The 26,557-nt window shown below is 43.7% G+C and overlaps 1 protein-coding gene across 2 annotated transcripts in view; it reads right to left on the bottom strand.

Moving 5' to 3' along the window:
* The window catches only part of LOC110286635 (F-box-like/WD repeat-containing protein TBL1X), a 156,079-nt gene extending 134,597 nt beyond the window's left edge, over window positions 1-21,482 (bottom strand). Inside the window, exon 1 of one of the 2 annotated variants that reach the window (XM_029473474.1) lies at window positions 21,406-21,482. The gene's annotated coding sequence lies outside the window, so the exon portion shown is untranslated. Of the gene's footprint in view, window positions 1-19,744; window positions 20,176-21,405 lie in introns of those variants that run through there. The other variant, XM_029473473.1, reaches the window with a different exon arrangement.
* Window positions 21,483-26,557: the final 5,075 nt, after the last annotated feature.

The raw sequence follows: 26,557 nt of genomic DNA, 5'->3' as shown, positions 1-26,557 counted from the left end.
TTAGCTCCTTGGGTACTTTCTCTAGCTCCTCCATTGGGGGCCCTGTGATCCATCCAATAGCTGACTGTGAGCATCCACTTCTGTGTTTGCTAGGCCCCGCATTGTCTCACAAGAGACAGCTATATCTGGGTCCTTTCAGCAAAATCTTGCTAGTGTATGCAATGCTAAGGAAATCTCTTATTAAAATCATTTTCCACAGCAAATAAAAGGTTCATTTATTAATCTGGATAATAGGAAAGAATTACTAAAGCTAAAAAATGCATCTACAAAGAAAAAAAAAAAACAATTCACAAGTAACAGAAACCTTACTAGCACCCTTGGCTTTCAACTGGTCATAGCTATCTGTGGAATTCTGGACAATTAATGTTTTCCCCCCAGTGCTGGGGCTGAAACCAGGGTTTCACACATGTGCTGTACATTACAGCTATATACTTCCTAACCTGGCCCTTCAGAAAGCCTCACCAATTCCCCTTCCATATGGGTCAACCTTGTAAGATTTGACTCTTACCTACAAAGTGCATGAAACTGCGCCAATTACCTGCTTCTCCTGGTGTTTAGGCAAAACACTTTCTTGTTTTGGGAACAACCCTGGCTTCTACCAGTTTGGTGCAAGGCAAGCTCCCTACCTCCAACCCTAATTGTGACTATGCAAGCTGAAAATCACAGTCTTAAACCAAGAAGTTCCTTATGTAACCAGCTCTCAGGACTCTCAGCATCCATCAAGAGCTTATTTCTAGACTTAAGAGTAACCAGACTCTCATACTTAGGTCATCTTCCCTGACTCCCAGAAACAGCAAAAGCTGTCCTGGCTTGCTTGCCCATAATAGACAACTATGCTTGCTCTATCCGCCATGTGATTCTACAGCTATTCTCAACTAATATAACCCTCCACCTCCCTAAGGAAACTGTGACTTACTCAAAGGGATGTTATTGAGAGTGACAAGCAGATATTTAAATGTGCCTGCATTCTACCCTAATTTATCTAATGAAAGAAGCACAAAGACTTGCCCTAGGATCCCTTGGCCCCAGTACATAATATACCAATCAGAGCACAACCTTAACCAGACTTTCCTGGCACTAGCCAAGTCAAACGCAGCTATGGCTATGTCAATGACTACTGGGCAAGTAAGAGACACTAAAAGATGTAATGTTCTGAATAGGGTAGTGCTATTTGTTATGTAACATTACTACAGCAAAAAGCTGACTGCTACACTTTTAAACTTTCTAAAGCATAAAACTCTGATCAGGAAGCCAAGTTTTCTAATTCCAATCCCATTGGTTTTCCTCTACTATTCTGTGGTACCATAACCCAGGTACTATGGATTTAGGCCCCTACAGAGTCACATACAGCATTCTCAAATTATTGGGAATGGGTCTTACCTGCTACTTCTGCTGGCATTGTGGCAGTCTCTTCAAACTCAGTTCAACTCTCAGTGTTAAAGTCAGAGTCCACAGAAGTGGCTATGGTTGAAACTCAGAGAAAGTCCCAACAGCTCAAAGAAGCAAATAGAGATCCTGTGGTTCTTGGGAAAGAAGCAGGGCTCTGCTGTACAAGTGAAAGCCCCACACATGACCAAAAATCTAAGAGGAAAAGAAATTCTGGCTAAGTATAACTATAAAGGGACATAAAGGGACAGCATCTAGAAACTCAAAGTAAGGAAATGGGGTTGACCTGTTGAGCCTACAGAAAAGAAAGTAGCTTACTGCTATCTTCAAACTTCTGACCTTCAAAACTGTAAAATAGAAGTCTGGAGGGATCGCTCTGCAGTTAAGATACTTACTGTTCTTTCGGATGAAACCTCAGTTCACAGTAGCCACATGGCAATTCACAACCACCTATATAACTCTAGTTCCATGCTATGTATTCTGCTATCTATCTAGTGCTCTCTTCTGGGTTCCCTAGACACTACACTCATGTGGTACACACACATACATGCAAACATACATAGAAATACAAAGAAAACCAATAATCTTTAAAAACTACAATAATGAGGTGGGTATTACTATCTTGCTTAGGGAGCTGGTAAATTGATAGCCCTGTGATGAATTTTAAATTTGATTAACCAGAAAAGCACTTTCGGCCTTACCAATCATAACAAGTACTGATATCTTCACGGAAAACTGGATAGCATCAGCTTTGAGGTCAGGAGAAGGAAATCAGTGATGGAGTGATTAGCTACTAAAGCACCAGCTTCGAGGTTGCATTGCCAGCACCACAAAATAAAATAAAAATAATCTCTATATTCTCAAACCCAATCCCGGAATATAAATTTGTCTCTCTCCATATACAATTGGTACAGAAAAGTAAACACTTCATGATTTTACTACCATATCAGCAAAATTTGTGGCTCTGGAATGTTCTACCTGCTTGGCACTCCCAGACACCAAAAGAATGCCACACATACTTTTGAGAAAGTCAGGAAAGATTCCTGAATCTTCACCACAGAACAGCCCTCCTTCCTAGCATTCCTAACACTCCACCCAAAATGCACTGCTACAGAAGACACAGGTCAGCAGAAGCAGCTGATCCCCTCCCCCAAAAAGAACTTGCTGTGTGTTCTTGCATGTTGGGTTGTGTGTGCGCATGTGCATGTGTGTGTACACATGTAGAGGCCAGGGGTCAACTTTGTGTGTCTTCCTCCGACATACTTTCCACCTTACTCTTTTTGACCTAGGATCTCTCAATGAACCAGCAGCCCAAGCCAGCTGGTTATCCAGTAAGCCCCAGGGATCCTTCTTTCCCCGTTTCCCCAGCACTGGCAACACCAGTGTGTACACCCATGTCCAAACTTTCACATGGACACTGGGGGCCTCAATCAGATCCTCATGTTTGCACCACAAGCACTTAACCATACTGAGCTGTTTTCTAGGTTGACCTCTGGGTGGAGGAAACTGAGAGAAAGATGGAAAGAGAAAGGAGAAAAATGGCAGTTCAGGCTCAATTGGCAGCTGAACCACACTTAATTTCATGCACAATACTGTACCTGTGGACCAATCTCCACACCTAATATAATCACGAGAAATTGCTGACTATGACTATTCCCTATCATCTTTCACCTCACACCCAAGCCCTCTCTACTCTAACCATTTTTACAAGAAAAATATTAACTGAAATGCTGGAGAGGGCTCACTGTGTAACTGCTTGTTAAGAAAACTTGAGGACTCAAATTCAAATCCCAGCACCCGTAAAAACTGCTAAGCACAGTGACACACACCTCTAATCATAGCTCTGTATATATGGGGACAAGAAGATGAAATCTAGAGCTTGCTGGCCAGCAAGCTTGGTTCAATCAATGAGCTCCAAGATCATTGAGAGATCCTAACTCAAAAAAAAAAAAAAGTTAATGGCAATTAAGGAAGACACTTGAAGAAACCTATGACTTCCACATACATGTATACACACAATCAAACATGTATGTACACATACACAAATAATTAACTAACAGGATCTTTGTTTTGTGGTTTTGGTTTTTATGTTTTGTTGAGTCAGGGTCTTACCATGTAGCTCTGAATGTCCTGGAACTTGCTATGTAGACCAGGATGGCCTTGATATCAGCCTGCCTCTGCCTCCCAAGTGCTGGGATTACGATTAAAGGCACATACCAACCAACCACCAGGCCTGGCTGCAATTTTTTTTTAATTAGGAGCAAAAAGCCAGGCATTAAAGGACACATGTAATAACTCCATTTTGATGAAATATAAATTCTAAGCAAAGCCAGAATGACAGAAAAGAGATCTGTGGCTAGAGGGAAGATGGGGGTGATGTCATGATGCCAGAGGATCTCTTTGGAAGATGATGAAAATATTCTAGAATTAGAAATGCTGAGTACACTATTTCTTAAACACACTAGGAAACTTCTCAACTACACACTTTAAAAGGTCAAGTTGTGTGCATTCTTGGGAAATCTGTCATTGTAAAAGCATAGCAGACCAGAGGTGTAGTTTTCCAATACAATGCACACTTAACACAAGCTCAAGGTCCAAGGTTCAATCTCTAGCATCCACCCCCTTTTCTATCTAGCCCACCCACCCTCACATTCCTATCCCCCAGTCTCCCTAATACATTACCCCATCACCAGCTAAAAAAAAAAAAAAAAAAAAAAAAAAAAAGAAAACCAAAAAAAAACTAAAAAAAAAAAAAAAAAAAGAAAAAAGCTAAAGCATCTGCCAGGAACTTATGCTATGATAACCATGTACTTCAGCTATTTTCCAGCATCCCATAGACATAGTCCTCTTGCTATCAAATATTCCCTACAAGGAGGATATAGGCTCAGAAGAATTAATAAGTTAGTGAAATTTACAGGTTTAGATAAGCTTAGAGAGTTGCAAGATTTGTGTTGGTGAGATATCTTAGCAGATAAAGGTGCTCCCCGGAACTCACATGGTAGGTAGAAGGGAGACCAGATCCCCCAACTTGTTCTCTGACCTCCACTCTGACACTATGGCAAAGGAGCATATGTGAGCATGTGCACATGCACACATAAATAAACATAATTTAATTTTTTAAGTTGTAAGGTCCACACGTCCCCTCCCTGAAGTCATGTAAATGGTAAGCAATTACTACAGAGGAAAATCTCTATGGTAAGACTGAGCAAGCAACAGGATCCAGGAATGCAGCTTTTGTGAGCTGTCACCCACACTGGAGTGGGATTTTTAGTGATATAACTGCCTCTGAGTCACCTTTTCTCTTGTAAGTAACCCTAAAGAACTCACTGGTTCACCAAGCTAGACTTGGATGAAATCATTGGTCAGTCATATACTACCTGAAGTGATTACATGGTTATTCACGAAATTATCCAGAATAAGCCCTCCCTCCTACAGCATCTTCAGAACTGGTTATGCTAAGAAGAATGAGCTCTGTTCAGCAGCAAGAGAAAAGATGTAGGGCTGAGGTTTTGGACTCAGAGGCAGAGATCCACCTAGAATTCACAGGATGGATTCCTGGTACCACCTACAAACAAGAAAGCCAGAACCAGGAAGTTGGTAATCATGAAGACTTGCTTTCACACAAACATATCTTTTCCCCAAATAAACTAAATCAATATTACTAAATCTGGCCATGATCTAAACATTTTTATGATCTCTAGCTTCTTCAATATGGTCCTGTATCACACTTCTCACAAGAGACTAGCCAAGGAATTCAAACTGGGTCGGCGAGCTTGAGTCTGGCTCTATGAAGGGTGAGGGTGCTTTAAGGATGGAATTGGTTTGGTTATGAAAGAAAAAACAAGTAACGCATTCCATTTACCATTAAGTCCCAGCAGGCACAGTAGTATGTTGCAGTCTTAGACATAATAAGTATGATTACCAGCCTGTCACACATAAGTAGGTGCTTACCCATTCCAAGACTCCATCCAAGAGCCATACCAGCTACAGGCAGGGATCAATAAGGGTAAGCCTCCATTTGATGAGAAAGGCAGAATTTCAAGGCTGGGGTGTAAAGATGATTAGCACCCTACCTTGCTCACCCCAGGGGATCCCCAATAGATTCTTCTTGCCACCAAGAAATCAAACCCAGGAGTCATATTCAACCACACATACAAAAATGTGAAACCTAGTGTCTCAGCTACCAGCAACCTTAAAAGACAAAGAACAGTATGGGAGAGAAAAGTGTCAAAAGAAAGAATGAATTCCTGGTCACCATTTTTAAAGACTTCCTTGAAGGCAAGAGCCCTTTAAAGTGTGTGTGAGTCTTCCAAAGGCGGCTGCCTCTGGGAAGCGGTTAGGAAGGCAGACCCAGGCACCACCAAACAAAGTAAGAAGCTTGTGAGTAGGACCTGGCCCTTTTATATGCTAGCAAGCCCACCAGGGGCCAATTCAACAACCTCCAGTATTTATTGTCACACATTCACCCCAGGGTCTGAGGCTGTAGCTCACTGGTAAAAGAATTGTCTAGCAGGCACAAAAGGTTAGTTTGGGGGTGGGGAAGAAGGATCAAAGATTATCTGAGGGCAGATCAGGGGTATCCAAATGTACAAGTATGATTACCAAAAGGTACTGGGAAACTGGAGAGTAGGAAGAATACTTGGTATTTGTTTGTCATCCAAGTTTTACAGATATTTATGTGTGCACACGTATGTGTACCAAAAATTGGTTAAATGCATGCTTCATTCCTACTTTATTTTCAACATAACTTAATAAAAACAAAAATAAAGTAGGTGAAGCTAAACAGGCGTAAAATGATTCCATATAGATTAAAAGTATGAGGCTGCATATTTGCACAGGATTGCAGAACTTGCTAGGAAAAAAAAGTCTAAAAAATTACTCTACCCTGTAGAACACTGGTATTCTAGAGAGTGGCAGAGACAGAGATTTGCACAGCCTGGGCTCTTTTTAAAGCAGCATTTTTTTTGTTTTGGTTTGGTTTTTGTTTTTTTCAAGACAGGGTTTCTCTGTATAGCCCTGGCCGTTCTGGAGCTCACTTTGTAGACCAGGCTGGCCTCGAACTCAGAAATCTGCCTGCCTCTGCCTCCCAAGTGCTGGGATTAAAGGCGTGCGCCACCACCGCCCGGCTTAAAGCAGCATTTTTCTATTTCCTGTCTTAGAAAAAAATGAATGGATTTTCATTTGGGATCACTGCCAAACTGGCAACATAAGAGTTCCAGGCCAGCCTAGGCTACATAACAAGCCTGTATCAAAAATACAGAAAAAGAGAGCTATCTCTGAAAGAAAGCCAGGAGCCACACAGAAATTGCAAGGGCGCAGACAGATCTGTACAGGCTAGAGTCCTGTAGCAGAAGCAGACAAGAGCTGGAGAGGAGGCTGCAGGCCACACAAATTGCAGACAGCAAGCTCAAGGATTCTTAAGTAAGGCAAGTGTCAGTCAGCCAGGCCCCTTCAGAACAGAACCCACACAAAGGAAATGCAATTCCCAGAGGAAAGCCCCAGGTCCCCAATTCCTCTATATGCATTGGCCATTCATTGTTTGTTTATTCATGAATAGACACTTCCCAGGGGGTAGAAAATCATCCCCCCCCCCCGCCCTTTTCTAAAATGGGCTCCTGAGTCTTGTAAACCCTTTGTTTTATAAAAATAATGCCTACTTGATGGTCAGTATCAAAGGCTTGTGTTTCATCTATGAAACAATCAGAAGGCCAGGGGGCTTCAGTCTTTATGAACCATCTACATATCTCCTTTATACTGCAGTCAAAAATTGTAAGAGGGCTCAACCAGTCAAGGTGCTAGTTACAAAGCCTGAGAAACCTGAGTGTGATCCCCGGGACACAGACAGAAGCAGAAGGAGAGAACAGACTTCACAAGATTTTCAAACACCCAGAGCTAGTGCTGTAGTTCAGCTGGAGAGCTGACCTCATATGCATTAAGCCCTGGGTTCCCTTCCCAGTATCTGCATATAAAAAGTACAGGAGGCCATGCCTATGATCTGTCATCAATCTGGAGGTTGAAGCATTAAAACTACAAGTTTGAGGCCAGCCTGAGCTACACAGAGATACTCCACCTCAGAGAGACAGACAGACAGACAGACAGACAGAGACAGAAAGAAATAAACTGAGGTGGGATGCCAATTAAACTAACACATCAACCACTCCCCTTGGTAAGGAGAGTAGGGGGAGAGCAGTATCAAGTCTAATATTACAACTCCGAAAGTTTAATTAAATCTAGAAAGGGTTCTAAAATTTGAGGAAACAAAACACTTATCCAGAGCTTGGAGATGGCAGGGTTAGGGAATCAACTGACCACTGGACATGAACTACAATGAGAATGTTCTACAACCTTCTAATACTGAGATCTGCATAGGTCACTTAAGATGGTGACTTTCGTGGCATGTCATTTAAACCAACAATGCTGAAGAACAGTCACTTTGATAAAAAAAAAAAAAAAAAAAAGCAGACTTTAGAGTTCTATGTCCAGGGTGGAGGGAATGGGGGAGTATCACTCAGTGGGAGAGAGCATGCATAAGGCTCTGCCTTCCATCTCTCCAGTGCTGCAAAAGAAAAATAAATAAATGAAAGTGTGGTCTATGACAAAGGAAACATCCCTGAAGCTGGTATCTCCAGCAACCAAATCTAAAGCAAACACTGAGGGCAAGGCAAAGCAAAACAAAGGGAGCTGCTGCCCACTCCACATTTAGGACCATCTTATTTCAACTCTAGGAGATACACAAAGCCAAACACTAGCTGCTACCCAGCCCCCCCCCCTGGTGTGCTTGGGGAAATTCCACTCCCATGAACATCTGGGACACCAGAAACCCACCCACAGAAATATATTTGTTGTCCAAATATAGAACACTGAATGGAAAAGTAAATAGAACAGGAAATCAGAGAGCAAACCATGAACTGAAAAAAAAGTGAAGACATCACAGAAAAACAAGATTACGGTAATGGCCTCCTGCTGCTCATTTACTATGACATGAAGAAAGTAAGACCCCCAAAAAGACAAATTCAACAGGGCAGAGCATGGTGATACACACCTGCAATTCCAGCTTTTTACAACAATGAGACAGAGGATCAAAGCTTGAGGAGATATGGGGTGACTGACAATACTTACTGGGAGACTGATACAGGAAGACTGCCATGAGTTTGGAGGCTAGCCTGAGCTTTGGAGTAAATTCTAATTCACACTGTGTTACAGAGACTGTCTCAAAAAGATAAAAAAATAAATAAATAAATGGGGCCTGGAGAGGTGGCTCAGCAGTTAAGAACATTTGCTCCTCCTCCAAAGAACCTAGATTCAGTTGCCAGTGGTTTACAGCCTTCTGTAACACCAATTCAGGAGATCAATTGAACTCCTATGATCTCCTCCGGCAAAAGGCACACACATGGTGCACAGACATGAAGGAAAAACACCCATACACATACACAAATTTTAAATAAAATCTTTTTTAAGTTTTGGCCACTCTAGGTAATTTTATAAGAATTTGTTTAAATGAAAAAAAAAAAAACCCAACATGTTTTCTGTTTGTTTGGGGGGATTTTTGTAGTTTTTTTTGTTTTGTTTTGTTTTGTTTTTTGAGATAGAGTTTCACTGGGTAGCCAAGGCTATCCTGGAACTGGCTCTGTAAACCAGGCTGACTATAACTCAAAGATCCACCTGAGTGCTGGGATTAAAGGTGTGCACTAGCAACTATGCTTGGCTGATGAACAATATGTATTTTTAAGTGAGGAGGGAGGTCTGTAAGTACCCTGACTGTAGTTTAGTTATAGGAGTATTTGGCTCATATGTACAAAGCCTTAAATTTGTTCTCCAGCACCATAAGGTTGGCATGGTGGTGAACACCTATAATCGCAGGATTTGAGAGGTAGAAGGAACAGTATTTAGTCATCTTCTCCAATAGTGTCTTAAATGGAGGTAGGAAATAGTTCAGTGCTAGAGCACTTACCTAGCTTGAACAGGGTCCTAGGTGCCATCATCTTAATATCATAAAGAGCTGGCAAATTATCCCATGCCTTTACCTTTGGTATTTGGAGAACTCCACCCACATCTCTCTCTCTCTCTCTCTCTCTCTCTCTCTCTCACACACACACACACACACACACACACACACACACACACACACAGAAGAAAGAAAAAACTCAAAGTCTTTTGTTTTGACAAATTTTCCTGAAAACTCATCTAGGATATTCTAAACACATATACTCAGAAGGCAGCTAACTGGGATATTCTGAATATAGTTCAGTGTTATAATGTTTGCCTATCATGTACAAGATCCTGAGATCAATAACAAAAGAGAGGAAAGAAGGGAAGAGGGAGAAGGAAAAATAACAGAGAGGGAAAGGGAAGAAAAAGCCAGGAAAGAGAAAGAGAATGGGAGAAGGCAGCTAAGGCTAGGAGGCTGGACTGACATAGAAATGTTAATCTTACTCTATATTTGGTTTGAGCACACTAATGTAATTAACTTGGGCTATGTAATTTTGCTAACTTCAGATCTTTATAATTATCAAGCCTCACAATTATTTGAACAGAATAATGATTTTTATTTCCATGGAAAATCCATGACAACTCATTTTAATAGCCTCATCTTCTAAGGGGAAGCCACTTTTATTCCTTGAGTGAATTCTGTCAACAGTCCTTACTCAGTGTAGCCAGACAAAGCACTGTCCTGTATTCTCTTTGCCATGTTCCTGGACTCAAGAGCATTCATGTTCCAGTGGCTTTTCCCTTGTCTTGACCAGTCCCCTTGAACTCTCAGGAATAGTGCAGAAATACCTCTACATAGTAAGTATATTGTTTCAACACACAGGAAATACAAACCAGTAGGATTTAAAGATACAGCTCATTTAGGGCAATCCTTGGAGACAGATTTCTGAAATACTACAATCGTGCAAATGGCTGTTCAATCATCAAATGGATAATGATTGCTGTCACTCAACAAAGACATGAGGATGCTGGCTCAGAGCTAAAGCAGTGTCACAGAATCTTGTTGACCTGCAGCATTAAACCAAGACCTGATTGGGCAACAGGCAAGGTCTCAAGCAGAAGTTGGGCAGTGGCTGGTAGACAAGGTATTAGGCCAATAAGAATTTCTACCTGCTTTAACTTTCACTACAGAGAGAGACAGAGACAGACAGACACTGTGTTTAACTATAATTCACATCCTATCCTACTATTAACTATACAGTGCCTATTTTAATCATGAAAAAACAACAGACTGAGTCTGAGGCAGAAATAAGTGTCTATTCCTCCCAACCCTAGCATTTAGTCAACATAAAATATTGATCCTTAACAAATCTGAAGGGAAAAAGTGGTCATACCAAAAAAATTAATGTATGGCTTTCTAATTAGAATCTTGACACCTAGGCCTGAGGAAACGGTGTGGTTTATAATGCACAGATTGCACAGACATGGAGACGACTTCCTTCTCCAGAACCCACATAAAAGGCAGCTGCAGTAGTTTGTAATGCCAGTGCTGGGTACATGGAGACAGGCAGAGCACCAGAGCTCACTGTCCAGTCAACAAATAAGCAAGCTCCAGTAAGGAACCGTCTCCAAATATTAGGTGAGGAAGATACCCAATGTTGACCGCTGGCCTCCGCACAGATGTGTAAACATGTAACTCACAATGCCGTGCACACATATACACAAACAACATGTATACACTGCTAGACACACAGGTCCAAGCGATCCCACACACTTAACAGGTGATGGTTTGAATGAGACTGGCCCCGACAAGCTCATATACTTGAATACTTGGTCCCCAGCAGTTGAACTGTTTGGGAAAGATTAGGAGTGAGTGTGTGTGTGTGTGTGTAAATCACTAGGTCTTGCTTTGAGGTTTCAAAAGCCCACACCATTTCCAGTTAGCTTGCTTTGCCTGATGGTAGCTGTCTTCACCCGTGCACACCCAGCATTGCAGCACCAGTGAGGCTGAGGCAGGGGGAACAGGAGGAATTCAAAGTCAACATCAGTTACACAGTAAATATAAGATCAACCTGGGCAACAAGAGATGCTGTCTCAACAAGCCCCTGTCAAAAAAAGGACAACAAATAAACAAAACCAAACAACAACAAAACAATAATTCACTTTTTTCCAAAAACCAAACATAAAATGAGTTCCCTATTTTATCCCGACTTACTCTCACATGATTGATCTATGGGGAAGAATTTAAGAGTTTTGCATACTCAAGTGTCCTGTGTTTGAAGATAACAGCCAAGCAGCCTAGCACCCACCTTCTGAACCACTGTAGATATTAAATGATATTTAATACCTGTCAGCAGTTCTGTACAGAAAAATTACTGCTTTCTTTTTTTTTAAGATTTATTTATTGTACTATTTTTTATGTGTATGAACATTTTGGCTGTATGGGTGTATGTACACCATGTGCCTGCCTGATACACAGAGGCCACAAGAGGATGACAGATCCCCTGGGACTAGAATTACAGACGACAGTATATAGGAGGACTTGAAGGGAGAAAAGGCAAAGGAGAAATGCTATAATTATAATATCAAAACAATTTTAAATAACAATAATAACCTGAGGCAGAGGGCATGAAGGGGTGCTACTTACTGGCTTGCTCCCCATGGCTTGCACAGCTTGTTATCTTATAGTAAAACTCTGGACTACCTGCCCAAGAGTGGCACCTCCCACATATGCTAGGTCCTCCCACATCCATGAACTTACTTACCCACAGGTCAATCTGATGAAGACATTTTCTCAGTTGAGGTTTCTCTCTTCTTAGATGACCTTGGCTTGTGTCAAATTAAAAAAAAAAAAAAAACAAAAACTGACCAGCACAGTCCCCAAACCTCTGGCTCATTTCACTATGCCACCAGCTATACAGATGCAGATAGAAGCAGCATTTATAGTCCACAACCAGACAAAATAAGTTTGAGACACTCCTTGCCTCTCTATACCCTTTCAGGTTTCTTAGCCTACCTGTGTGGCAATGAAATTCCAGGCTGACCAATGTTTCAATTGGTTCCTTCCTGACTCTGCATAAGCATGAGACAGGGCTATCTGAGAGTTCTCCTAATCAACATCACAAATAAGAACGTGACCAAAAGTCAAATCTAGTGATCTGTAACATGTAAAAAGCACACACACACACACACACACACACACACACACACACACACACTGCAAGAAACAGAAAGTTTCGTGTATTCCTGGGCTCTGGCTGCTTGGGAGGCAGTTTCTCTGCCCCTCTTCCCTCATACCCACAGGCCTGAATCATTCTTCAAGTACCCTATCTCCTCTTTTCCCTTTTTTCTATGAGCATCTGAAACTCTTATTGTACCTATCAGCAACTATGGTCATTTATTTCCTAACATACCCTGCCCCCAAATCACTGATGTGCCTGCCAGCTGTGTACATGTTTGTAATCCCAGCACTCCAGAGGCTGAGAAAAGAGACTAAAGAGTTGCAGGCAGGACTAGAGAAAAGGCTCAGTGCTTAACACCACTTACTGATCTTGCAGAGAATCTGAAATCAGCTCTCTTCGAAAGGGATGGTGCCCCATGCCTATTCCCATTAGGATCCTCGGATAGCCCTGAGGTGACTGACTCTCTTCTATAGGTCAAAAAGAGTTCCTCGGAGGGAGGTCAAGCTCAAAAATAAGCCATTGAGGGAGACGACTCAAAATAGCTTTTACAATGGACCCATACATAGTTCAAGTCATTTCCTGTGGGCATAAAGGTATCTCAAGTAAATTCTGGGGTTCCCCCCTTTGAGCCCCAACTTCCTGATCAAGATTTCCCACTGTGACCTACAGTGATCGCTCAGCACTGAACATCACAGTTTCTCAGCTGAGTGAGCCAAGACACTTGGTCCCTACCTCAGGTTTCCTGACACCTCAGATTCACCCTTTTTCCCCTTTAAAATTAAAACTCACAGGTATACTATATTCAATAAACTGTTAATCTTTCACTACTAAATACGTTTGAAAACCACCTCCAATGAGGAAGCAAGATTAAAATCATTTTGTAAACATTTATCCTTTCTTAATGTTTGAAAGATAAACTTTTTTCTTTTTCCATGGCTATTTTTAGTATGAAGGAAAGAACTGGCCTTTGGAGACAGAGACTCAGCAAGATTTTCCCCTCAGGTCTCGCCCTCTGTCACCCTTCCCTCTTTCCCAGTGCAGTGTATATCTGGAATTCCAGCAATGGTGAGGTCCAAGTTCAGTGAGAGCTCCTGTCTCCTAAAATGGAAGGATGAACTACGAGGAAGACAGCTAAAAATCAACCTCTGGCATACATGCATGCCCAAATGCACACATATGAACACATGCATATACCACACACAAAATATAAATTAATTAAACCAAGTATGGAATTTTTCGTCCCAGCATTTAGGAGACAACGGCGGGTAAGCCTGGTCTACAGAGCCAGCCAGGGACTATGTAGTGGGATTTTGGCTCAAAGAACAGAAAGAAAGAGGGAGGAGAAGGGAGAAGACGGGAAGCAGAGAGAGTGAATGAGTGAATCCAAACAATAATAAGATTAAAATCAAAAGGTAAAAATAGTGCATGAGGACAGATGCAAAGAGACTCCAGGAAACACAAGTTGAGTTTCTCCCCTTCCTTGTCCTCTCTTACAAATGACATTGCTAACACATCCACATAACTATTTGATATAATATATCAAATAACTAATAAAAATACCTTGAATCAACAGCCAATGTTCAGGAAACACTAATAGCTATGTTTTTATTTTTTAAAGGAACTAACTGACTGCTGTGACCAACACCACCTGTGGAAGCACTTCTTCTGTGGATCCTTTAATTTGGAAGACTTTGACCTCCTAAATTCAAACTCAGTTTTTAGGATTTAAACTTCAAGAAAGGAATGGAAAGAACCCAAGGTACCCAGAGTTTACAATTAGAGATTTCAGACACAGACCAGGTGAGGTGGCACAGGCCCATCATCTCAGCTATTCAAGAGGATCACCTACTCAAGGCTAGCTTAGGCAACCTGGTGAAGTCTTTGTCTCAGTATAAAATGGAGTTTGTGGATGTAGCTCCATGGTTGAGTACTTTACCTACATCTCATATGTATAAGACTTAATACTTACTATCACACACAAATACAGAAAAATCTGGGGGCTGGAGAGGTAGTTGGGCCAGCAAAGTCCTTGCAACACAAGCACGAGGACCTGAGTTTAATTCTCAGAACGAACGAACACACACACACACACACACACACACACACACACACAAGCTGTACAAGCTGGCTAGGCAGTAGTGGCACACACCTTTAATCCCAGCAGGGGCAGAAGCATGCAGAGCCCTGCGTTCCAGGCCAGCCTGGTTGGTCTACAGAGCAAGTTCCAGAACAGCCAGGGTTACACAGACCCTGTCTTGGGGTTAAAAAAAAAAATGCTGTGCCTAGGCCAGAAGTCTGGCCTTTCTGGGAATCACCTGGCCAATGAAAGACCTTATCTCAAAATATATAGTGGGGCCTAGGCATGCTGGTAAGTGGCCTGACTTTAATCCTTGCACTTGAAAGACAGAATCAGCGGCTGTCTTCAGTTCAAAGCCAGCCTGGTTTACAAAACAAGTCCTAGGCCGATCAGAATTATATAATGAAACCCTGTCTCAATAAGAAAGGGGTGGGGGAGCCAGGAAGATGGCTCAGTGGGCAAAGTGCTTGCTGCACAAGTATGAGGACCCATTCTCAGTATCCATGTAAAAATATAGGGATAGTGATTGGTATATGCCTATAATCCTAGAGCTGTGAATGAGAGACAAGGAAGATCCCTGACACTCACTAGTCAGGTGGTTACTTTATACACACACACACACACACACATATACACTACAGTGTAGAAAAACTGGTGAGCTCCAAGTTCATTAAGAACCCCTGTTCAAAACATAAAATTTAGTATCAACTTCTGGCCTTCATATGCCCACACATCTATACACATGTGCACAGGTACACACAAAAAAACTGAAATCAAGAAAGACAGCTGAGGAATGACGTGAGGAATTGATAAACAACACGAACATGTCACACACACACATACACACACATGCACGCACACACACATGCAATTGTTTAAATAAACCTGCCGGTGAATTATTTCAAAATCAAAAAGCACCCTTCAAAAACTACACTCAAATTCCTGCTTTGTTTATGAAAACTTCACCAAGTACCAGAACAGCTCTGAGCGACCAGACCTTTGCACATTTAACTCTGCTCAGTAAGACATGTTACTTACTGGCTGAATCTCATGTGCTGTTGAATCCATAAAATGGACTCCAATAGACCAGAACTGTTTTCAGCTAATTCTAAGGACATATACATGTATGGCTCAGTGGCAAAGCTATAGGAGAAAATAATCCCCACATCATGGTCTGCCTTCCAAGATGATGAGACAGAAACAACTAATACTGATTGACAGATCCCTATCAAAATTTAATGGAAATCTGAGGGGTGGGAAAGAGGAATGGAATTTATAGATCTCTTGTCTCAAGTGGGAAAATCCACACTAGATAGGCAAAAATGTGGAGGAAGACCAAGTTTAAGAGCTGGGCTTTGGGACTCACATGCCTGTCCCTCCCCTATGTATATATGAGTGCATTACTTGCCCTCTGTTAAGAATCAGTTTCCAAGCCTGTCGTGGTGGCGCACGCCTTTAATCCCAGCACTCTGGAAGCAGAGGCAGAGGCAGGCGGATTTGAGTTCGAGGGCAGCCTGGTCTACAGTTCCAGGACAGCCAGGGCTATACAGAGAAACCCTGTCTCAAAAAACAAACAAACAAAAAAAAAAATCAGTTTCCTTGGGCTAGAGAATGGACAGAGTGATTGTAATCTATATCAGAAAGGCCTATAAAGTCCTCATCTTAATGTGGTGTATTCAGAAAGGGATTTGGTGCCTAATTTGACACCCAAAACCCACAAGATGGAAAAAGAGAAATGACTCCTATACCTTGTTCTGACTTCTACGTGTGCAAGCACATACAAATAAATAAATCAAATGTAAAAAATTAAAATCTTCATTACAGGACATTCTGGTAAAGTGAAGTTTGTTTCTTTATTTGCATAATAAAATGCAAAGTTTTTGTTTGGTTTCTTTCTAGAATGGGGGTCGAACCAAAGGCCTCATGCAAGATAGCTAAGACAACCTCTCTGCAACCAAACTGTGCCTGTTACTAACCTTTTTCTCTACCTCCTCAATGTTGAAATGACATCTACAGCTGGGGACTGAACTCAGGGCTGGCCTCTTTTGCTAAGCCCTGATTGCTTGGCAACTGAGCTACATCATTAGACCCTCCTTTTGATTTTTGCAAATGCATAAAATGATGCTCAAAAAAATTACAGAATTCCATGGTCCAGCAACTGGTCAACTAGGTGGGCTTTTTCACAGTATCCTCTTGTTTACAATCATTTGGAATGGACACAGCAGCTTGGCTGCTCTAAGCAACCAGTTTCTCAGTTATGGTTCCCAGTAAAAGCCCTCACAAGGTAGATTCACCATGTGACCATAACAATAAAAAACAGAGCCTCTGATTAATGTTCAAAGCCGAGCAGTGGTGGCGCACATCTTTAATCCCAGCACTTGGGAGGCAGGGGCAGGCAGATTTCTGAGTTCGAGGCCAGCCTGGTCTACAAAGTGAGTTCCAGGACAGCCAGGGCTACACAGAGTTACCCTGTCTTGAAAAAAAAAAAAAAAAAAAAAAAAAAAAAAAAAAAAAAAAAAAAAAAAAAAAAAAAAAAAAGTGGTGTTCAAGGAAATAGCTCAATCAGTACAGCGAGGAGCTGAATTTAATCCCTGGGAACCCATGTAAAAATGTGAGTGCTACAGTCTGTATCTATGATTCTAACACTGAGGAGGATCCCTGGGGCTTGTCAGTCTAGCCAAATTAGTGAGCTTCATCTTGAATGAGAAAGAAACCCTATCTGAAAAAAATAACATGGATAGATAGTTACCAACTAAAGGAAGATATTCCCTATCAATCTCTGACATCCACCTCCTTCATACATATACACATGCAACCAGAAACATAAGTGCACAAACACATCTACATATACATGAGAACATTAAAAAAATAGGCTTCAGGACCATTTACAATTCCACAGTTCTATACCACACTACTGGTACCTATACTATCTACTAAAGCAAACTTAAGATGTAGACATTAATATATAAAACCTGAAGGTGTTTATAATTCTCTGAACTGATCCAATTGTCTTGTTTATTTTTCTATTGCCTTGAAGAAACACCATGACCATAGCAACTTACAGAAGAACCTACTGGTACTTATAGTTTCAGAGGGCTGGTTGGAGTCCATGACTATCCATCGTAACAGGGATTGTGGCAGCAGGTAGGCATGGCACTGGAGCATGAGAGCTTACATCTGATCCGCAAGCACAGGCAGAGAGTGAGCTAACTGGGAATAGTGTGGGCTTTGAAACCTCAAAAGGATACACATACCTTAAAAGGCCACACTTCTAAACCTTCTCAAAAACATTTCCACCAACTGAGGACCTAGCATTCAAATGGCCTAAGGAGGCCATTCTCATTCAAACCACAATAATCCCGCATCAAAGAAAATTATCTTCACCCCAAGGATCCTGGTAGCCCACCCACCATACTAGAAAGCAATCAGCTTCCATTCAGTGTCCCTCAAAGGCCTTGCTTTGGTGTGACTCCCTGGGCCTAGAAAAACAGCAAAACCCAACAGCAAAACCGAGGTAAACTTGAAATGAGTATCTGCCCAATACCATTAAAAGAGGTAAAATATCTTCCTTTTTCTTTTAGTAGTGCTGCCTAAGTGGAATTCTCTGACCCAAGTAAGGACATATCCTGGGGTAGATGAGAGCCTTACACCCCAAATCACCCATGCCTGTCCTACAGGTGTGTGTGTGATTAAAGGCTTGAAAAGCTTTAGGGGGCCATTTTAATAAGTGGATCAAGTGAACTTCGACTTTCATCGTTGTACTAATTACCCAGGTGGGTGGTGCCATGAAAATCTGCAGCACACTTGGACACGAAATCCCTTTAAAAATAAAAGTGCCATCTACACTCAACACTATTTCATACCTTGATATGTGTCTTTAGAAATGACCAATGGTAAATTTCATAGGCCCACCAAGACCTATTTGCTACCCTAAACCAAGACTGGGGGGGGGGTAGGACAAAGCACTCACTCCTCCTCCTGTATTCTTGTGTCCTCTTTTTAAGTTAAACCAGGGACTAGCTCAGAGAAAAACACTAGTCAGGTCAAGGCGCACACACCAAAGCAGAACAGAAACAAACACTTGCACTAGCAGTAAGGCTTAGGTTTTGGTTAGGGGGAGGGGAGCTGTTTTAGGTTTTTGCCCCACAACACTTGGTCAGAAAGAAACAAGCCGACCCTAACTGCGGAATTTACAGTGCAGAGGCCTCTGAGAACGCCAGACGCTGGGAAAAAAAAATAAAAATTAAAGAGAGAGAGAGAGAGAGAGAGAGAGAGAGAAGCCCCAAGCTTCTGATTGCTCACTGGTCACGCACGTGAAGCCCAGGCCCCATCCAGCACCAGCGGGCCTGTAGCCTCCTCCTAAAGTTGTCACAAAACCCGAAGATCACCGACGTTCAAAGGCGCACCCCTCCTACATAAACTCCTGCTCCCAGCACCCTTCTCTACGTAAGGGAAATTCCTAAGACGAGGATGTGGGTGAGTGCAGATCTGGAGAACCCCTCCCCAGCCCCAAAGCAACAGGTTTACACCCTCCCCAGGCCGTGCTGGGCGGTCCCTCTCCCTCACCTAGCCAGAGGAGCCGCCCTCCATCGTTGTCACCCCCCCACCCACACACACACACACACACACCCTGGTCCCCGAGACCAGGCCTGGGAGTAGGTATGGGGAGGGGGCTCCCAGACTTCCTTGACAGTTTGCGCCTCGGAAACTGATCACAAACGGGCCAGCCACTATCCCCCGCGCGCCGCCGCGCGTCCACCAGGTTCCGGGAGCGCCGGCCCGCGCCTCGAGGATGAATGAGGCTCCCCTCCCCCACAAGGGGATCCCGCGCGGCCCCCAAGTCCCAGGGCGACGCGGGTCAGCCCAGCCAGCCCCCTCTGGAGCCTCAGACAAAGAGATGCTGGGACGGAACTGCAGAGCTTCCCTAAACTTGCCTTTCCCTCTCCCCAAAACAAAGGCGCACCCAGGCCTTTCCCGCCCCCCGCGCGCGCGGCCACTTCGGGGAGCGGCCGCCCCAGAGGTATTGTTCGGCGTGCAGGGAGCGCGCCCAACCTGGGGTTGGGGGGGCACACGGGAACTTGCCCCTCCTGAAGCTTCAGGGCCCGCGGTCGGGGTCACCGCCGCGCCCCTCGGCCCGAGAAGTTTGAGCCCCTGCCCGGCGTGTACTCACCTCGCCGCGAGCCGTGCAACTTGTGGCCGCGCACTCAGCGTACTGGCGGGTCCACCGTCACCAACCCCGGGCCGCGCGGAGGCCGACGAGGGCCAAGCGCCCCGGAGCAGCCGCGCGCTACCCCTGGCCCGCCACCTAGTCCACGAGAAGAGCTAGCGCTGGAAAGTTTCGGTGGCGAATGGCGGCCGGAGGGCGCTGCAGCGGCGGCGGGGCGGGGGCGCTGGCGGCTTGTCGCTCCCGAGCGTCGAGACTGGGGGGGGCTGGGCTGGGAGCGGCGGCGGCAGGAGAGGGCGGGACGGCGGGAGGGACCGACACGGCCAGTGACCTCCGCTGGGAGCGGACGCGAGCAAGCCTACCCAGGCTGGGAGACGTGCCAAGAGGGTCGACAGCGCGCCGCCCTCCCCAGACACCTGGAAGAGGCTCTCTACAGCCCTGCCCTCCCCCACCGCGTGCCCGCCGGCCCCTCCCCGAGCTCCTTGGGGGAGGCAGCGTCCCCACGCGGCAGCCCCTCCCCCCAGTAAGGGCTAGGACGCCAGGCCCGCCCTTCCCCGGACCAAGTCCAGACCCAGCCCCCCGGGGGCAGGGAAAAGACTTACATCTCGGCGCAGTTCTTCACCCTAAAGCCTCCCCACCCCCACCTCACCCCGCCCCAAGCCCAAGGTGGAGGAGGGAAGCCTGAGCATTGCCCTCTGGGCCCCAACCCTGCCCCTAGCTCTTTTTCTACAGGCACGGAGAGGAATGAGGGGGGGAACAGGGTCCCTACACGGATACTCAATCCCACACCCCGCACGCCAAGGTGGCTCGGGAGGGGGGGGGATGGGAACAAGGGCCACCCTGAAGATTGAAAGAGGGAATGGTAACCCAAGCCACTGAAAGTGTTACCATCCCCCACCTCAAAAGATGAAGCCGCCCAGCCAGCCTAGAAGGTTCTCGTGCAACACCGTCTCCAAGCGCATCTTCTTCAAAATTAACGACATAAAGCATCCCCCCTCCCCAGTTGCCTTTACGCCCACCGCAAAAATTGAGGACTCGGGCGCAGCCATGACCTTTGCAAAACACCTCTCGGCCAAGAGTCAGAAATGCATAGGGGAGACATTTTAACACAAGACTAAGGCACAAATAAGCTGGGGAGGACTATGTTAGGGTACTGGGGCCCTCAAATCTGTAAATCCCCACCCCCAGGCCTGAAACCGCAGGCGCTGGCAAAGTGTTTTCTGTTGCCACGGCTGGTAAGGCCCAGCCCTGGCGCTTCTTCCTCCCTTCCACATCGGTGATGATTTCCCCCCATACTCCCGCCTTTAATTCAATTAAATAAATATTCGGCCCTCCTCCTCAGCACCTTTGGTGTCTGCCTTGCTGAGTATTTTTAAAATCAATTTGCCCCTCCCTTAGGCTTCTAATGAGCTCGGTGCTAAGCGCCCAGTAACACTCCGCAATTTAAACCCTAACCTCACTTGCTCCTTCCTTGAACACTAGGCGTTTGTTGCTCTGGTAGTTGGGGGTGGAGGGGAGAACCCGGGGCGAGTTTTTAAGGGCCGGTTCTCCATCAAAAAGGCGGACCTCAAATTTACCTTGCAAAATATTTCTACGAAACGTCAAATATGTCAAACGACTGTTGGTACACAGTTATTAGAGCGCATCAATAAAAAATACACACTTACACAGTCTCCATAATTGTGAATCAGCAGTACACAGGCTTATTAGCTATCAGCTGCCATTCAAGCACCCCCACCCCCAAAGGACTTGGTAGGGCTCTCTTGAGCCTGCCCTTCTTAGCTCTTGGGCTCCTGAGCTTGTGCAGACTGATGCTGAGGTATTATGAAGGGTGCAATCGAAAATCTGAGCCTGCTCATGATGCAACCCTGGCCCAGTTTACACGTGCTTCCCTTCCCCCACTGCATGCTGGTGGTAGCGCTGCGTTTTTTCCGCCTGTAGGGTCACATTGTGGTTGATTGATTCTCCTTTCGCCTTGCTCAGTCATTCAGATTTGGAAAGTAAATAACAAGTTGACATCATTACAGCTTCAGGCTTTACCCGGTCGCCAGCTCTTTGCTACCGCAGACCCTCGAGTAGCTGCGCAGCAAACCCTAACCACCTAGTTTGCTCAGCTCGGCTTGCCCAAATTAGTGCTTGAAAATTCCAAACTGAAGTTGGTTAAAAGCATTCCTGCATGCTTCTGTTACTTGATAAGTGATGATCATCCTTAAAGAATGGGAAATTAGTGGGTAAAAAAAATCTCTTCTGCCATTAAGGGAGCTTAGTGACCAGGTTTTATTATAGGCTTCCTCTGACTAATAAAGTGGGAGTTTAAATTTTCGACCTTGCCAGCGTAATATATTATAGCAATAATCCCAATTCTTGCTTTTGGACAATCAAGACTAGGGATTTGGAGAGATAGCTCATCGATTAAGAGCACTTACTGCTCTTACAGAGGATTCAGTTTCAATTTCTAGCACCTACAAGCCAGATCATCTCCACTTGTAACTGATTCCAAGAGATACTGTGCCCTCTTCTGTCCTCCAAGGGCTCCTGCATACATGTAGGACACATAAATTCTCAAAGGTACACATACAATAAATAAATAACCCTTGTTTTGCTTTGTTTTGGAAAAAAAAGAAAGTTGGTAGAGGGCTATGGGGAAAGTCCCAAAATTTGGAAGGCTGAGGCAGAATGAGACTAGACTACTTAGCAAGACCCTATAAAAAAATTAAGTCAAGGGCTTGTAATAAACAGTCATAGGAACCACCAAAACATTGTAAGACCTAAAGTCATAAAAACAGTCCCCCTTTTTAAATAATAAGATTACTGACATTTTTTTTTCCTGAAATGCTACTACATGAATGGAAAATTACATTATTCTATTCATCTGCTTTGGCTGTTTGCTATAGGTGCTGATGTGGAAGAAAGCATGGAAACAAAGGAGAGGAAAGAGGAATAAGGTCCACTGTGTGTGTATGTGTGTGTCTGTCTGTCTGTTTCTGTGTGTGTATGTGTGTGTGTGTGTGTATTTTCAGTCTTGGTGAACACTTTTTGCAAAAAGAAATCAACTTCCTGAATTGCTTTCACTTTGTTCGTGTGTTTCTTTGTGCAGCACTGACACTATTTTCTCAACAGTGATGGCTTGAGAATACCAAAAGCATGAAAGGAAAAAGTGAGTTGGATTTCATTAAAATTATGGGAGTTTGTAAAACATACTGCTTACAATGAAAGAGAAGTTGGAAACAGAGAAAACAGTTGTAAAACCTTGGCCTGATAAAGAATTTTTATTATAGATAGATAGAGATATTTTTTAAAGGTTTGTTTAGTTTTTAAAGTATGTATCCATGTGTCTCTGCACATGAATGTGAATGCCAGCGGAGGCCAGAAGAGGGTGTTGGATCCCTGGAGCTGGAGTTATAAGCAGTTGTGAACTGTCAATGTGGGTGTTAGAATAAAACCTCTGCAAGAACAATACTTGATCTTAAGAGCTGCGCCATCTTTTCAGCCCCCAAAGAAGCCTTAAGCTTGCTTTGGTAAAAAATAACTACATTAGCAATAGATAGGAAATGGGGCCATCCAGTAAAGGCTTGAACAGCAAAGAACTGGTTCCTGAAACCTTTCATCTGTTGTTCACACTCATGCACATACAAATATATGCAAATAAAAAAAATTTTAATAGAGCTCTCTGGACTAGTGTGGTGGCACACACCTTTAGTTGCAACACTTCAGAGGCAGAGGCAAACAGATTACTGTTTGTGGTTAACCTGTCTACATAATGAGTTCCAGGCCAGCCTGTAATACACAATGAGACCCTATCTAAAAAATAAATAAATGGATAAATAAAATTTGCTCTTTACCATTATATCTTGTGGCATAACATAACTATTATACAACAGAAAAGAAATAGAAAGAAGTACCAAAAATACCTTTTCTTCTGGGCTCCATGCAGCTAAACAAGTGCTCTACCACTGAGTGATAAACCCTAACCCCAAATATATTGCAATATTTATGTATGAGTGTATTTGCATGTTTGTGTGTGAGTGCACGTGTGTGTGTGTGTGTGTGTGTTATATGTAAATAAAACAGGGGAACAAAATCATAGTAGAAAGGGAGTAGCAGGTATCCTTGAAAAACAAGTACTCTCTGTTTGGTGATGGCATGAGATTCTGGGAGAACAGAAAGGGCCAGTGCCTGAGGCACAGTCATGCAAGCAAAGAAAGTCAATATCATAGTACAAACTGCTGAGCAAAGGAATAACTGAGGTACTAAGTATGTAGTGGCACACACCTGCACATGGGCCATGAAGGCAGGATAATCAAGAGTGCAGTGTGCACACACCTGCACCGTGGGTTCATGTGTGAAAGTTGAGAACACAATTTCCACCCTGTGGAGACGAAGGGTCAAATTCAGGTTACCAAGCTTAAAGTAAAAGGGCCTTTTACCATTTTGCCAGAGTTATTTTGTATACTTTCATTTCAAGACACAATCTCACTAAATTGCTCAGACAGGCTCTGAACTTGTAATGCATCTGCCTCAGACTTCCACATAGTCTGAGATTACAGAACTCTGTCACTAGGCCTGGTGATGGCCGTGACTCTAGTGGTTGGTAGCAATAGCAATAGCAATAGCAATAGCAATAGCAATAGCAATAGCAGTGATGGATTACTATTATTATTATTATTATCCCTCTTCCTCCTCCTCCTATTCCACATCTAAAATATTTTTTAAATTTTACTTTATTTTTATCTGTATGAGTGCTTTGCCTGACTACATGTCTGTGCACCGCATATATACAAAGCCTGTGGAGACTAAGAGAGAGTATCAGATTCTCTAAATGTAGAGTTACAGAAGGTTGTGAGCCATCTGTGGGCTCCAGAAATCAAACCAAGGTCCTCTAGAAGAGCAGTCAGTAACCCCTGAGACATCTCTCCAGCAGATCAGTGTTGCTGCCTTTTCTTCTTCCTCTGAGACAATGTTTTACAGAGTCCAGGCTGTCCCCAGAAGTCTCTGGGAGGATGACTTTGAACTAACTCCCCACCCTCCATGAACCACTCTGGCCTGTTTATGTGATTCTGTGAGTCAGTCCCAGTGTTTTATGCATGCTAGATGAGCAATGTACCACAGTCATGTCCTTTCCTGACTTCCGTGATCCCTGATGTGAATGTGCGTGCTTCCCCTCCTGCTTTGTTTCCTCTTCTGCAGTTAAGCATTGAACAGGCCCTAAAGGGAATGAGCACAGGACAGAGGATAGTCTCTTTGCAAATAGTTCGTGTGCAAAACAAAACAAACACATTTGCTCCTATGTCAAGTGTGACAGTACACCGACATTTAAAAAGAAAAGTCCTTCAACAGGTGCTTCAGAGACTCTGATTCTTGGCAGATCAGTAGCCATATAGTACTTCTGCATATGTATGTCATGGGCTGCGCTGGCTAGTTTTACGTCAACTTGAGATTAAACTAAAGGTATCTGAAAAGAGGGACCCTCAATTAAGAAAATGCTTTCAGCACTGGGTGGTGGTGCACGCCTTTAAACTCATCTCTCAGAGTCAGAGAGAGCTGGTTCTCTGTGAGTTCGAGGCCAGCATGGTCTACAGAGAGAGTTTCAGAGCAGCCAGGGCTACACGGAGAAACTCTGTCTCAGAAGGAAGGAAGGGAAAGAGGGAGGGAAGGAGGGAGGGAGGAAGGAAGGGAGGGAGGGAGGGAAGAAGGAAGGGAAATGCCTCTAAAGATCCAGCTGTAAGTCTTTTTCTTACTTAGTGATGTTTGAGGGGATGATCCAACCCAGTGTAGGTTGTTCCATCTAAGCCATGAGGAACAAGCCACTAAGCAACACCCCTCCATAGTCTCTGCATCAACTCCTGCCTCTAGGTTCCTGCTCTGTCTGAGTTTCTGTTCTGAATTCCTTCAGTGATGAACAGTGATATAAAAGTATAAACCTCTCTGACTTGCTTTGCTCCTGGTGTTTCATCACAACACTAGAAACCCCAACTAAGGCACCAATGTATCTAGTTTCTAGTATATATCCATGAGAATGAAAGTTTAGAATTCATAGGAGCTGTATGTAGAGAGATTTTCTTCTACCCACAGCTGTCAAAAACCTACAAACAAGTCAGCCACCCTTCCACAGGGTGCAGTCCATTCATAAAGCAGGGGCACCAAGGAACAAAGTCCTAACCTGTATGACAATATGATGAATCTCAAATACAAGTGCTACTGAAAGAAGCTATATTTGAATACTACCTTGGTATACTCCTCTAGCACTTGGAAGGTAGAGGCAGAAGGATTAGAAGTTCAGGGCTATCCTTGGCAATAAGATCAGCCTGAGCAACCTGAGACTCTGTCTCAAAAACATAGAAAAGCTGGGCATGCAGGTTCAAATCTGAAGTGCAAGCACTTGAGAGGTATATAAGAAGGAAGGGAAAGAAGAAAAGCAGGCAGTGTGGCGGTCTTTTTTGCACTTAGCAACAGGCTCCAAGTTACTGGATCCAGGACCCCATTTGACATTTTCTAGGGCTATCCTAACAAAGTAGCACAAATTTGGTGGCTTAAGACACCATTCAGATATTCTCTCAAGGTTCTTCAAGTTCAAACTTCAAACTGGAGATATCACAAGGTCATCATGCCTCTGAAGACTCTATGTGTGGATCTGTAACCAAACATAATAGATTTGCAGTTTGCTGAGTGGAAAGTCAACACAAGCACAACCAAGGCACACAAAAGGAAGATGCATTGCATGCAATGAGTAAGGAGTTCCAGGAGTTATTTCCAAAGCAACGTGGCTACTCAATCAAAGCAAGAATCAAAGTATCTTTCCGGAAATGTACCTGGGTTCTT

Source organism: Mus caroli, chromosome X, assembly GCF_900094665.2.
Source record: "Mus caroli chromosome X, CAROLI_EIJ_v1.1, whole genome shotgun sequence".
In the NCBI taxonomy this organism is placed as follows: Eukaryota; Metazoa; Chordata; class Mammalia; order Rodentia; family Muridae; genus Mus; species Mus caroli.
This window is presented reverse-complemented; position numbering and strand designations above follow the sequence as displayed.